The sequence below is a fragment of the Meriones unguiculatus genome (genome assembly GCF_030254825.1).
Source record: "Meriones unguiculatus strain TT.TT164.6M chromosome 13 unlocalized genomic scaffold, Bangor_MerUng_6.1 Chr13_unordered_Scaffold_28, whole genome shotgun sequence".
NCBI classification, from domain to species: domain Eukaryota; kingdom Metazoa; phylum Chordata; class Mammalia; order Rodentia; family Muridae; genus Meriones; species Meriones unguiculatus.
In genome coordinates, this window is record NW_026843644.1 from 5453710 (window position 1) to 5467654 (window position 13945).

A 13945-nucleotide genomic window follows, 5' to 3' on the forward strand; every position below is an offset into this window, starting at 1 on the left:
GGGTAGAGTACATAGGCACTAGCTTGCGAATGGTGGCTCCAAGCTGGTGACAGGACAGGAAACTGGGAACTTTTTCTGACAATATTCCCATACGTGGTGGTGGTAGTGGTGGTGGTAGTGGTGGTGGGAGGGTCAGCTGAGTGCTCTAAGCTGGGACCTGCTGTTTTCCTCCCTATGGGGTTTTCTTTCTACAGGGAAACGCATCTTTTAGTGCCCTGGGGCACACAGTTCTGTCTGTGATGGAGAGTCGGTTACGTGGGTCTGGCAGCTGGAATCCCACTCAGGGCTGGCTGCTGTGCACCTGCAAGTCTACAGGACCGTTTCCAGGTATAGACTGGGTGACATTCAGTCAGTCCCACTTGCTTCCTTCCCTGTGGGTTTTTCTTGAGAGTGGGACTCCCAGTCTCTGGTGGTCTGGGGCACACAGTTCAGCCTGGGAAGGTGATCAGGACACACTTCTTGGGTCTATTTCCTTGAAAACCTTATTCCTGCCAAAACAGCCCAGGAAATTTTCCAGGGATTAGCTGGGTGCTCTGAGGTTGAACCCAATTGTTTTTCTCATCATTGGGTTTCTTATCACCTGGTAAACACAGTCAATGTTGTTTACGGACCAACCGTTCCAACTATTTGTCACTGTGCAGTCTCTGTTACCCCGCTGATCAGTATGCAATCAGCCCTGCCATATGGAATTTGTTTTTAATTTTTGCTGAATATGAGTATTTTGATTATAGTCATAAATATGAACCTCTTGTGTGCCTGATCGTCACAGTAGTCTAATGATGTGTTCAGAACTCATGAATTTATAGCAATTGATAGTAGTGGGTCCCATTTAAACACTGACATTTGAGACCAATTATTTGTAAGAGCAGCAAGAGCTCCTCACTGCTGAGCCGTCTCTTCTGCCTTATGTTGCTTATTTAAGATCATCATTTTTATTGCTGTTTTCACCTTTCTATTTTTAGCTGTTTAAACATGTATTCCCTTTTAGTAAAATCTTATTAAAGTTACAGTTTAAGCTAGGGCAGTGCAGATTTCTGGAAAATGAATACACAACTGGAGTGAATGTATAATTCCTTGTAGAAGCTTCAGTAAAGACCTCTCAGTTATTACAATATTTTGTGTTTGTTTGATTGACTTTTAGGGGAGGCTCTGTCTTACTATATAGGTCTGGCTGTCCTGGAACTCTTTGCATAGAACATGCTGCATCCAATTCAATAAGATGCACCTGCCTCTGCTTCTGCCTCCTGAGTGATGGAATTAAAGGCATGACAGAATACACCCAGCTTGTCCATCCTTTTTCATCGTTAGTAACTGTTCATAAATTTCTCTGATGTGTACTTAATACTGTTCAACTCTTTTTTTTTTCAATGCAGTTTATTCAGGAACATTGAACAATCCTCGGACCCCGGGGAAAGCCAGCCCACAGCTTAAATAGCCTCTGGGTAGCCAACCCAGGCGTGCCACGGGGGCAATGCAGATAGGTCCACATACATGGAAGCAAGCCAGATCCTTGGCCTTAGCCAAATGTGGAGTTGTTTGTGACAGAGAGCACTCACCATCGGGAAGGTGGAAGGCGGAAACCAGCTCCATCTTTAAGGCATAGCATTCCGCAGCTCTCTACAGTTCCCCCTTTTTGTTTTAGACGCATCAGGCAAGAGTAGAGGTCTGATCTCTGATATTAGAAATAAATTGGGACTTTGTACCGATGTTCATTTAGGTGTCATCCACCCAAAGAGCATCAGACCCGTCCAATACCTTTTTCTCAGAGGCTGGACCTGGGGCATCAACCCGCATGCAATCAGACATGCTCTTCTCTGGGTCCAAAGCGGCTGACCCTGAGTGCAGTGCTTAGCCTCGCATCCTGAGCGTATCATTTTAGCTTTTTATGGTATCCAACCATGCTTGGGGAGAATGTCCTGCTTCAATGGCTGTAAAGGCCTGAATGATCATGGCTGCATCACACTGTTGTGAGACTCTAATCTTGCATATATACCACAGGCAAACCAAGGAGACCAACACCAGAAGGCCTGCTAACACTCCCATGCCCGCCCATTCCTTCAGATGATTCATGGCTGCAGCAATCCATGTTGATAATCCTGTGGCTAGTCCTGCATCCACTCCGGTAGAATTTATTGTGACAATGGCCACTCTCAGCTGCTCCATCGTAGTATCGAATTCTCCAGTCCAATTACCTAAAATATAGCTCGACAATTGTTTAGACAGATTTGCAGCGCAGGAAAAATTCTCATGTTGTATGCTAGTGACACAAAGTCCAGCATACTTTCATTGACAGCCAGGTTGAGCGATTTGCCATAGGGTATCAATTTGCTCCTGCAAGAGGTCAATCCTCTGATTGTACACCATCAAGCTTCCTTTTAGTTGAGCATTAATTCCTTTATGTACAACTAAGGCATGAGCTACATTGGCTAAATGATTATTCAGGGTCTGAGCAGTTTGCCTAGTATGACTCATGGCTAATGCCCTGGTGGTAGCTCCAACAGCCGTCAATGAGATGGTAGTAACAATGGTGGCTGTAGTTCCAATATCCCTTTTCTGTCTGAAGAGAGTCATAGCGTGAGGGGCATCAATGGGCATAGGCACCCAGTGAGGCATGCGAGTAACCAGGGCATACCTAACTTTACTAGCATTCCAGCATTGGGCAAAAAAGCAAGTATCATTACCACAAATACTTGGCTCTATCTGGCTAATAATAAATAAAAATGGGGGATATAGACAAACAGGTGTGGGCTTATAGGAAATATTATGAGAAGCCTTAACCCCTCGTTGGAACATCCTGCATCAGTTCTAGAACTAGCAGTGGTGGTGTCCGAGGTCTGAGTAGGTTCAGGAGACCATTGCCCCCAGGGGCGAGATGTGCTCCATGCCAATTGACTAACTCCATATTTTCCTCCAATTTTGAAAGTCATTTAAGGTTCTTAAATTATTTTTCCCCTTTTTCTTAAATTTTTCATCAATTACACTTTATTCATTCTGCATCCCCCCATAAGCCCCTCCCTCCTCCCATCCCAATCCCACCCTCCCTCCTCCCTCTGCTTGCATGCTACTCCCCAAGTCCACTAATAGGGGAGGTTCTCCTCTCCTTTCTGATCTTAGTCTGTCAGTTCACATCAAAAGTGGCTGTATTGTCCTCTACTGTGGCCTGGTAAGGCTGCTCCCCCCCCCAGAGGGAGGTGATCAAAGAGCAGGCCAATCAGAGTATGTCAGAGGCAGTCCCTCTTCACATTACTATGTAACCCAATTGGACTCTGAACTGCCCTGGGCTACATCTGTGCAGGGGTTCTAGGTTATCTCCATGAATAGTCCTTGGTTGGAGTATGAGTCTCTGGGAAGTTCCCTATGTTCAAATTTTCTTGTTCTGTTGCTCTCCATGTGGAGACCCTGTCCTCTCCAGCTCTTACTATTTCCCAGTTCTTACCTAAAAGTCCGTTCACTCTGCCTAACAGTTGCCCATCAGGCTCAGCATCTGCTTTGATAGTCTGAAGGGCAGAGGCTTTCAGAGGCCCTCTGTGGTAGGTTCCTAGGTTGTTTCCTGTTTTCTTCTTCTTCTGATGTCCATCCTCTTTGCCTTTCTGGATGGGGATTGGACATTTTAGTTAGGGTCCTCTCTCTTGCTTAGTTTCTTTAGATGCACAGGTTTTAGTGGGTTTGTCCTATGTTGTATGTCTATATGAGTGAGTATATACCATGTGTGTCTTTTTGCTTCTGAGACAACTCACTCAGGATGATCCTTTCCAGATCCCACCATTTACCTGCAAATTTCATGATTTCCTTATTTTTCATTGCTGAGTAATATTCCATTGTGTAGATGTACCACAATTTCTGCATCCATTCTTCAATTGAGGGGCATCTGGGTTGTTTCCAGCTTCTGGCTATTACAAATAAAGCTGCTACAAACATGGTTGAGCAAATGTCCTTTTTGTGTACTTGAGCCTCTTTTGGATATATGCCCAGTAGTGGTATGGCTGGATCTTGAGGAAGCGCTATTCCTAGTTGTCTGAGAAAGTGCCAGATTGATTTCCAGAGTGGTTGTACAAGTTTACATTCCCACCAGCAGTGGAGAAGGGTTCCCCTTTCTCCACAACCTCTCCAGCATGTGTTGTCACTTGAGTTTTTAATCTTGGCCATTCTCATGGGTGTAAGGTGAAATCTCAGGGTTGTTTTGATTTGCATTTCCCTAATGGCTAATGAGGTTGAGCATTTCTTTAAGTGCTTCTCTGCCATTCGGTATTCCTCTACAGAGAATTCTCTGTTTAGCTCTGTTCCCCATTTTTTAAGTGGATTACTTGGTTTGCTGCTTTTCAGCTTCTTTAGTTCTTTATATATACTGGATATGAGTCCTCTGTCAGATAAAGGGTTGGTGAAGATTCTTTCCCAATCTGTAGGTGGTCGCTTTGTTTTGATGACGGTGTCCTTTGCTTTACAGAAGCTTTTCAGTTTCATGAGGTCCCATTTATTGGTTGTTGCTCTTAGAGCCTGTGCTGTTGGTGTTCTGTTCAGGAAGTTTCCCCCTGTACCAATGAGTTCTAGGGTATTTCCCACTTTTTTTTCAAGCCGATTTAATGTGTCTGGTTTTATGTTGAGGTCTTTGATCCACTTGGACTTCAGTTTTGTGCAGGGTGACAAGTATGGATCTATTTTCATTTTTCTACATGTAGACATCCAGTTAGACCAGCACCATTTGTTGAAGATGCTATCTTTTTTCCATTGTATGGTTTTGGCGTCTTTGTCAAAGATCAGGTGTCCATAAGTGTGTGGGTTTATTTCTGGGTCCTCTGTTCGGTTCCATTGATCCACCATTCTGTTTCTATGCCAGTACCATGCAGTTTTTAAAACTGTTGCTCTATAGTACAACTTAAGATCAGGGATGGAGATACCTCCAGAAGATCTTTTATTGTAGAGGATTGTTTTAGCAATTCTGGGTTTCTTGTTATTCCATAGGAAGTTGAGAATTTTCCTTTCCAGGTCTGTAAAGAATTGTGTTGGTAATTTGATGGGCATTGCATTGAATGTGTAGATTTCTTTTGGTAAGATGGCCATTTTTACTATGTTAATCCTACCAAGCCATGAGCATGGGAGATCTTTCCATCTTCTCATATCTTCTTCTAATTCTTTCTTCAGAGATTTGAAATTTTTTTCATACAAGTCTTTGACTTCCTTGGTTAGGGTTACTCCGAGGTACCTTATGTCATTTGTGGCTATTGTGAAGGGTGTTGTTTCCTTAATTTCTTTCTCAGCCCTTTTGTCTTTTGTATACAGGAGGGCTACTGATTTTTTTGAGTTAATTTTGTATCTGGCCACTTTGCTGAAGGTGTTTATCAGCTGTAGGAGTTCCCTGGTAGAGTTTTTGGGGTCACTCACGTATACTATCATATCATCTGCAAATAGTGATAATTTGACTTCTTCCTTTCCAATTTGTATCCCCTTGATCTCCTTCAACTGTCTTATTGCTCTAGCAAGGACTTCCAGAACTATGTTGAAGAGATATGGAGAGAGTGGGCAGCCTTGTCTTGTCCCTGATTTCAGTGGGATTGCTTTAAGTTTCTCTCCATCCAGTTTGATGTTGGCTATAGGTTTGCTGTATATTGCCTTTACTATGTTTAGATATGTGCCTTGTATCCCTGATCTCTCCAATACTTTGAACATGAATGGATGTTGGATTTTGTCAAAGGCTTTTTCAGCATCTAGGGAGATTATCATGTGGTTTTTTTCTTTCAATTTGTTAATATGGTGGATCACATTGATGGATTTCCGTATATTGAACCACCCCTGCATACCTGGGATGAAGCCTACTTGGTCATAGTGGATAATATCTTTGATGTGTTCTTGGATTCGGTTTGCAAGTATTTTATTAAGTATTTTTGCATCAATGTTCATAAGGGAGATTGGCCGGAAATTCTCTTTCTTTGTTGAGTCTTTGTGAGGTTTAGGTACCAAGGTGACTGTGGCTTCATAGAATGAATTTGGTAATATTCCTTCTGTTTCTATTTTGTGGAATAGTTTGAAGAGAATTGGTGTTAGCTCTTCTTTGAAGGTCTGGTAGAATTCTGCGCTGAAGCCATCTGGTCCTGGGCTTTTTTTGGATGGGAGACTTTTGATGACTGCTTCTATTTCTTTGGGGGATATAGGTCTATTTAGTTGATTTACCTGGTCCTGGTTCAGCTTTGGTAAGTCAAATCGATCAAGAAAATTGTCCATTTCATTTAGATTTTCAAATTTTGTGGCATATAGACTTTTGAAGTAAGTCCTAATGATTGTTTGGATTTCCTCAGTGTCTGTAGTTATATCCCCCTTTTCATTTCTGATTTTGTTTATTTGGGTGGTGTCTTTCTGCCTTTTAGTTAGCCTGGCTAAGGGTTTGTCGATCTTGTTGATTTTCTCAAAGAACCAGCTCTTGGTTTCATTGATTCTTTGAATTGTTTTATTTGTTTCCAATTGATTGATTTCAGCCCTGAGTTTGATTATTTCCAGCCGTCTACTCCTTCTTGGTGTGTCTGCTTCTTCTTTTTCTAGGGTTTTTAAGTGAGCCATTAGGGTGCTTGAATGAGCTGTCTCGAATTTCTTCTTGAAGGCACTTAGTGCTATGAACTTTCCTCTTAGCACTGCTTTCATTGTGTCCCACAAGTTCGGGTATGTTGTGTCTTCATTTTCATTGATTTCTAGAAAGACTTTAATTTCTTTCTTTATTTCTTCCCTGACCCAGCTGTCGTTTAGTAACAAGTTGTTCAGTTTCCATGTGTGTGTAGGCTTTTTGTTATTTCTGTTATTGTTGAGGTCCAGCTTTATTCCATGGTGATCAGACAAGATACATGGGATTATTTCAATCTTCTTGTATCTGTTGAGGCTTGCTTTGTGACCCACTATGTGGTCTATTTTGGAGAAGGTTCCATGAGGTGCTGAGAAGAAGGTAAATTCTTTTGTGTTTGGGTGTAAAGTTCTGTAAATGTCTGTTAGGTCCATTTGATTCATGACCTCTGTCAGAGACATTGTTTCTTTGTTTAATTTCTGTTTGGTTGACCTGTCCTTTGTTGAGAGTGGGGTGTTGAAGTCTCCCACTATTAATGTGTGTGGATCTATATGTGCTTTAAATTTTATCAATGTTCTTTCACAAATGTGGGTGCCCTTGTATTTGGGGCATAGATGTTCAGGATTGTGATGTCTTCCTGGTGGAATTTTCCCTTGATGAGTATGAAGTGTCCTTCCCCATCTCTTTTGATTAATTTTGGTTGAAAGTCTATTTTATCAGATATTAGAATGGCTACTCCTGCTTGCTTCTTGGGTCCGTTTGCTTGGAAAGTCGTCTTCCAACCCTTTACCCTCAGGTAATGTCTATCTTTGTGTCTTAGGTGTGTTTCTTTTATGCAACAGATTGCTGGGTTTTGTTTATGTATCCATTCTGTTAATCTGTGTCTTTTTATTGGAGAGTTGAGTCCATTGATGTTGAGAGAGATTAATGACCAGTGGCTGTTAGATCTCTTGATTTTGATGTTGGCTGTGGTCATCAGGTTGTGTGCTTGGTTGCTTTTTGTTTTACTGAAGTGAGGTTATTTATTTCCTGTGTTTTCTTGAATGTAGCTAGCTTTCTTGGGTTGTATTTTCCCTTCCAGTGTCTTCTGTAATGCTGGATTTGTTTGTAGGTATTGTTGAAATTTGTTTTTGTCATTGAATATCTTGTTTTCTCCATCTATGAGGACTGAGAGTTTTGCTGGGTATAGTAGCCTGGGCTGACATCTGTGTTCTCTTAGGGTCTGCATGATATCTGTCCAGGCCCTTCTGGCTTTCATAGTCTCTGTTGAAAAGTCAGGTGTGATTCTAATGGGTTTGCCATTATATGTTACTTGGCCTTTTTCCCTTGCAGCTTTTAGTATTTTTTCTTTGTTCTGTATACTTACTGTTTTGATTATTATGTGGCGGGAGGATTTTCTTTTCTGGTCAAATTTGCTGGGTGTTCTGTAGGCCTCATGTATTCTAATTGGCCTCTCCTTTAGCTTGGGGAAATTTTCTTCAATGATTTTGTTGAAAATATTTTCTGGGCCTTGGAGAAGGGAGTCTTCTTTTTCCTCTATACCTATTATTCTTAGGTTTTGTCTTTTCATATTGTCTTGCATTTCTTGGACGGTCTGTGTCAGGAATTTTTCAGATTTAACATTTTCTTTGACAGATACATCGATTTCTTCCATTGTATCTTCTACACCTGAGATTCTTTCTTCCATCTCTTGTAGTCTGTTGGTTATGCTTACCTCTGTAGTTCCTGTTTTCTTCCCTAGATTCTTCCTTTCCATTATTTCTTCCATTTGTGTTTTCTTTAATTTTTCCAATTCTATCTTCAGGTCTTGAGTTGTTTTGTTTACTTCCTTCACCTGTCTGATTGTACTTTCCTGTTTTTCTTTTAGTTCCTTCAACTCTGTTTCTTTCATTTCATTCAGTGTTTTAAGCATTTCCTTTCTAAAGGCCATAAACTGTTTGGCTGCAGCTTCCTCTATTTCTTTACGGATAGCAATATTCTGTTTGAGTTTATCTTCCTCTATGTCTTTACGAATCTTATTTGTTTCCTCTGTTATCATCTTCATGAGCATACTTGTTAGGTCATCTTCTTGGATTTCAGTTGTGGTGGGGTGTCCAGGGCTACTTGCCCCTGGGTAACTGGGTTCTGGAGATGCCATATTGCTCTGTCTTTTGTTGCTTGAGCTTTTACGCTGGCCTCTACCCATTGTGTTATCTTAGGAGTTTGGGGTTATTTTCTGGTGGTTCCTGAGGATCCTGTGGTGGAGAGAATCCCCTTTGCAGAAAGCTGGATTTTCCTGAAGGATGTCTTCTCAGCTTTTTGGGTATAGTCCCTGGATGGCTGGTGTTTTTTCAGGAGTTGCTCACCTCAGGGATATAGACCTGAGTGGTAACTGTGGTCTTTGTTAGTCGAGAGGGTTCTCCTCTCACCCAGGGAAGTCCTGAGGGCAACTGCCCTGTTTCTGGGTTTCTTGTTGCAAATTTAATGATCAGCTGCTGTGACCCAGTTGGACATCAGGCGCGCCTCAACTGTTTGTGCTTGTGTCTGGAGCACAGCTGAGTGCTGGCGCCTCGGCCCCACTAGACTGCTAGACTTTTTCTAGGGAAGGATTGGGTGATTTAGATCAGTACAGTTTCCTTCCTTCCCCGTGGATTCTCTGGAGACAAGGACTCCTAGTGACTTTTTTTTTTGCCCTGGTGCACACTGCTCAGTGTCCGCCAGCTGGTTGGACACAGAAATTTGCCTGTGCCTGGAGCACAGCTGTGTGATGGCGGCTCAGTCTCTGCCAGCTGTCTGGTGCGCAGAAACTGCCTGTGTCTGTCTTTGTGGCTTTTGGGAGTCTGAGTGGCTCCCTAAGCTGGGTAATTTTCCGGGGACCTTTTCAGGTTGGGGGTGAGCTGAGTGCTCTGAGATCAGACCCGCCGTTTCTATCTCTGGCGGCGAATCAGTCGCGCAGGCAGGCAGGGCTCTGTGCCGGAACCTGGGTCCCCGGCTCTGGCTCCGGGCTGGCTCCTGGGGTGCCTGTGGAACCCGCCCGAGTCTTTTCCAGGGGATGTCTGGGTGACCTAAGGCTGGTCCCAATCGTTTCCTGTACCCTGGGGTTATCTCTCGACTGAAAATTCCAGTCTCTGATAGTGTGGTGCCCAAGGTTCAGTCTGGGACCGTGACCAGAGACACTGGCTTGTGGCTCTGGGCTGGGGCTGGGGCTGGGGCTGGGGCTGGCGGCCGGCAGCCAAGCGTCTGGCGGAACGGGGATCTCTTTGGTGGTTTAGCCTGGTGAGTTAAAAGCTGATTGAATCCCCCACCGTGGGGTATCCTCTCACCTGGGAAACACAATGACTGTGTTTTATGTCCGAGAGCTCTGATTGCTGTTCACTGTGCTGATCCTGCTGTGCTGCTGCTCAGAATGAGAGTCCTCCCGGCGCCGCCATCTTGCCCCTCCCCGAGTTCACTGTTCAACTCTTAATTTCTCTCTGTGTGTCTCTGTCTCTCTCTTTCTATTTTGCTCTTTTCTCTCTGTTTGTCTTTGTCCCCATTAATTACCATGATTATTCCAAAGCTATATCCTATTCAAAAAGTTCAAATATGACACAGTTAAACTTCGTTATTCAGTTTTCTTCTAAAATGACTTAGTGATAACTTAACACTAGTTTTTTAATAGAAAAGGTTTAATCTTTATTTTTAAATATAGACTATACGTGACTTAGAAAGGAGAATATACAAAACAATGATCAAATAGTAATCATGTGTTCTATGCCTTTTCTTTTCTCTGGTCACTCAAAATTTGATGTTATCAGCTATGATTATTGTTGCTTGCCACTCACATTATTTTTATCCATGTATTCACTGCAGTCCACTTTCCCTTCCACAAATATATGAACTCCCCTTTTCATATACTGATATTCCACATCTCTGATCCCTGGTCAAAACATGATATTCAGTGCCATGTTGTCTTTTGACTGATGTCACCCACTTGTTCACTGTCCCCTGCTAGCCCCATCTCATTTGTTGCTAGATAAAAATGTCATGATTGTGTTTTTTCCTTCCACCTGTCTTATGACAGGGTCCTGACCTACTCACCCACTGAGTAGTAACTGAAGGTGATTCATAGAATCCAACTAATGGCTACTTCATACTCACGTCTTACAAACTAATGAAACTCCTTTAACACAGGTTTTTAAATCACACCTTTGGTTTTCCTTACAATCTAACCTTTAGGCTTTTTCTTCTTCCCTCCTTCACCTGATGCACAGAACCCAACTGTCTAACACTAGCACTTCTGTGTCAGAAAATAAATGAAAGAAACACAAGAAATATATGATTATATTACACATGAAGTATAAATTTATACTGTTGCTACTCTTTCTGTTGTACAAATGTATGGCATATTTTAGAATTCAGTGACCTTCGATGATGTGCATGTGAAATTCAGCCAAGAAGAGTGGGCTTTTCTGGAACCTTCCCAGAAGCAACTCTACAAAGATGTGATGCTAGAGACCTGTAAAAACCTCACCGCTATAGGTAATACTCCAAATTTTCTTTCACTTTTGAAATAAGGAGACAACTCTTACTTTGTTATTGATCATCTTCTATAATTCTAATTGAGAATGAGGATGAATGAGGTGAATAGATCAGGCATGGTTCTAAGGGTCACAGAAGATAGTGATTTAAGTTTTGCCTTAATAATAATGTGATATTTCAAATAATATATATTTTCTGGTACCATATTTTAGGCTACAATTGGGATGACCATAATATTGAAGAACATTTTCAAAGTTCTACAAGTAATAAAAGGTAACTTTATGTGCACGCTGATGCAAATATGAATCTTAACAAACTTTAATGTGTCCTGGACCTTTGTTTGTCTGTTTGTTTGTTAGTTGCTTTTAATTTTCTGTTTTTGAAATAGTTTATTTTTCTGTGTAGCTGTGGCTTGACTTAGACTTGCTTGTTAGACCAGCCTGACCTCAAAATCACAGAGATATGCCTGCTTCTGCCTCCACAAGTGCTGGGATTAACGGCATGTACCAGCATACCTGGCTGTGTCCTGGAAGTTTTAAAGAAAAGCAACAGTGTATAAACAGCACTGCTTTAAGTATACTGATAATCATTAAAATCTCACAATTTCTTGTACTTCAATGTCAGGTATCTGATTTGTGTTTGCAAGGTACTCCCCTAAGATAGAAGGAAACAAAATAATGTTGTAACAGAAAATACCATTTGAATCATATAGACATTACAGCTACTGAGTTGAACTGGCAATTTGTTTAGTCTCATTCTATCTACTCAGATATTGTAAAAGACATATACATTGAATAGGTGATCAGTATGTGTCCAAAACCTTTTAATAAGCATATATGTCATAGTACAACCAGTGTTGTTCATATTCATACAGTAATATTGTAAAGTTTACTGAAAGGAGCAGCTTATGAGAGTCAAAATTATTGTTGTGGAGAAACCTTAATCCCTATATGACATGTCTATGATGAACAAAAAACAAACTCTGTTAATTCAGTGTGGGAATCTTTTATTATTATTGTAAATTAAACTGGTATATCATATGTCACAATGTTTGTAAGACACATGAGCATAGGGATATTGAAAGAAGCAGTGTCCCTGTCTTTCTCCAAGAAAAACTGATTTTGTAGTACTCCCCACTTTGAGTAGATTTGCTGAATGTGATAAATGGATACTGTTAATTGGTTTTGCAACTTCACTGAGAATTCATCAGCAAACTCATACTGCTGAAAAAACCTATGAATACTAGGAATTTGGAACGTCTTCTGCATGTCCTGCTCATTTTTTAAATGACGTGTAATTCATACCATACGAAAATTTGTGAATGGGATTGTTGTGGTAAAGCTCTGAATTCTTACAAAACTCTTCATATATACAAAACAAAAACCTCTTATAGAAAAATGATGGTATAAAAGTGAACCACGTAACAAATAATTTTACCATCACAGGGATCTTCAAAAATACCCATAATGAAGGGAAAAACCATGAATGTGAATAAAGTGATAAAACTTTAAAATTTGATTCTCCTTTACCGTTAGACCAAAATATGACATCAATTCATATAGATAAATATCTTTATTAGTGTAATGCAATGACTGTGGTAAATCTTTCACATGTGCTAATTATCTTTGCAGGCATGAAAGCAGTCATACTGAAGAGAAACCTTCTAAATGCACTCTATGTGGTAAAGTCTTCCCCTATACCACTGATCTCATACGGCATAAAAGAACACACACTGGAGAGAAACCTTATAAATGTAACCTATGTGGAAAAGCCTTTGCACAAAACAGTCATCTCATAAGCCATAAAAGAACACACACTGGAGAGAAACCTCATGAATGTAACCAGTGTGGTAAAACCTTTGCACAAAACAGTACTCTCATAAGACATAAAAGAACACACACTGGAGAGAAACCATATGAATGTAATGAGTGTGGTAAAGCCTTTGCACTAAACAGTACTCTCTCAAGCCATAAAAGAACACACACTGGAGAGAAACCTTATGAATGTAACCACTGTGGTAAAGCCTTTGCACAAAACAGTCATCTGGTAAGCCATAAAAGAACACACACTGGAGAGAAACCTTATGAATGTAACCAGTGTGGTAAAGCCTTTGCAGAAAACAGTCATCTCATAAGCCACAAAAGAACACACACTGGAGAGAAACCTTATGAATGTAACCAGTGTGGTAAATCCTTTGCAGAAAACAGTACTCTATTAAGCCACAAAAGAACACACAGTGGAGAGAAACCTTATGAATGTAACCAGTGCGGTAAAGCCTTTGCACAAAACAGTGCTCTCATAAGCCATAAAAGAACACACAGTGGAGAGAAACCTTATGAATGTAACCAGTGTGGTAAAGCCTTTGCACAAAACAGTGCTCTCATAAGCCATAAAAGAACACACAGTGGAGAGAAACCTTATGAATGTAACCAGTGTGGTAAAGCCTTTGCACAAAACAGTGCTCTCATAAGCCATAAAAGAACACATACTGGAAAGCAACCTTATACGTATACTCAACATGATAAACCCTTGCACAACAGAGTAGTCTCCAAAAACATGAAAAAACACACAGTGAAGAGAAGCCTGGTGAGGGTAATTAGTGTGATATAACCTTTGCATGTACCAGTCATCTCCTAAGACAACAACACATTCTGGAGGGAAATCATATGATTATAATTATGTGGCAATGTCTTTGCATATAACATCTCTTAATACATAAAAAAACACATACTGGAAAGAAGCTGTCTGACTGCATCCAATGTGAATAAACTTTTGCACTTCAGAATCATCTTCAAACTCATGAAAGAAATCCTAATGGACAGAAAGCCTATGAGTGCTTTTAACATGGTGAAACCATTCTATATTTGTATAATATTTATCATCATGAAAGGATTCATACTT

At 40.9% G+C, this 13945-nt stretch overlaps 1 pseudogene; it reads left to right on the top strand.

Moving 5' to 3' along the window:
* The window catches only part of LOC132650620 (zinc finger protein 160-like), a 256814-nt pseudogene extending 243274 nt beyond the window's left edge, over positions 1-13540 (top strand).
* Positions 13541-13945: the final 405 nt, after the last annotated feature.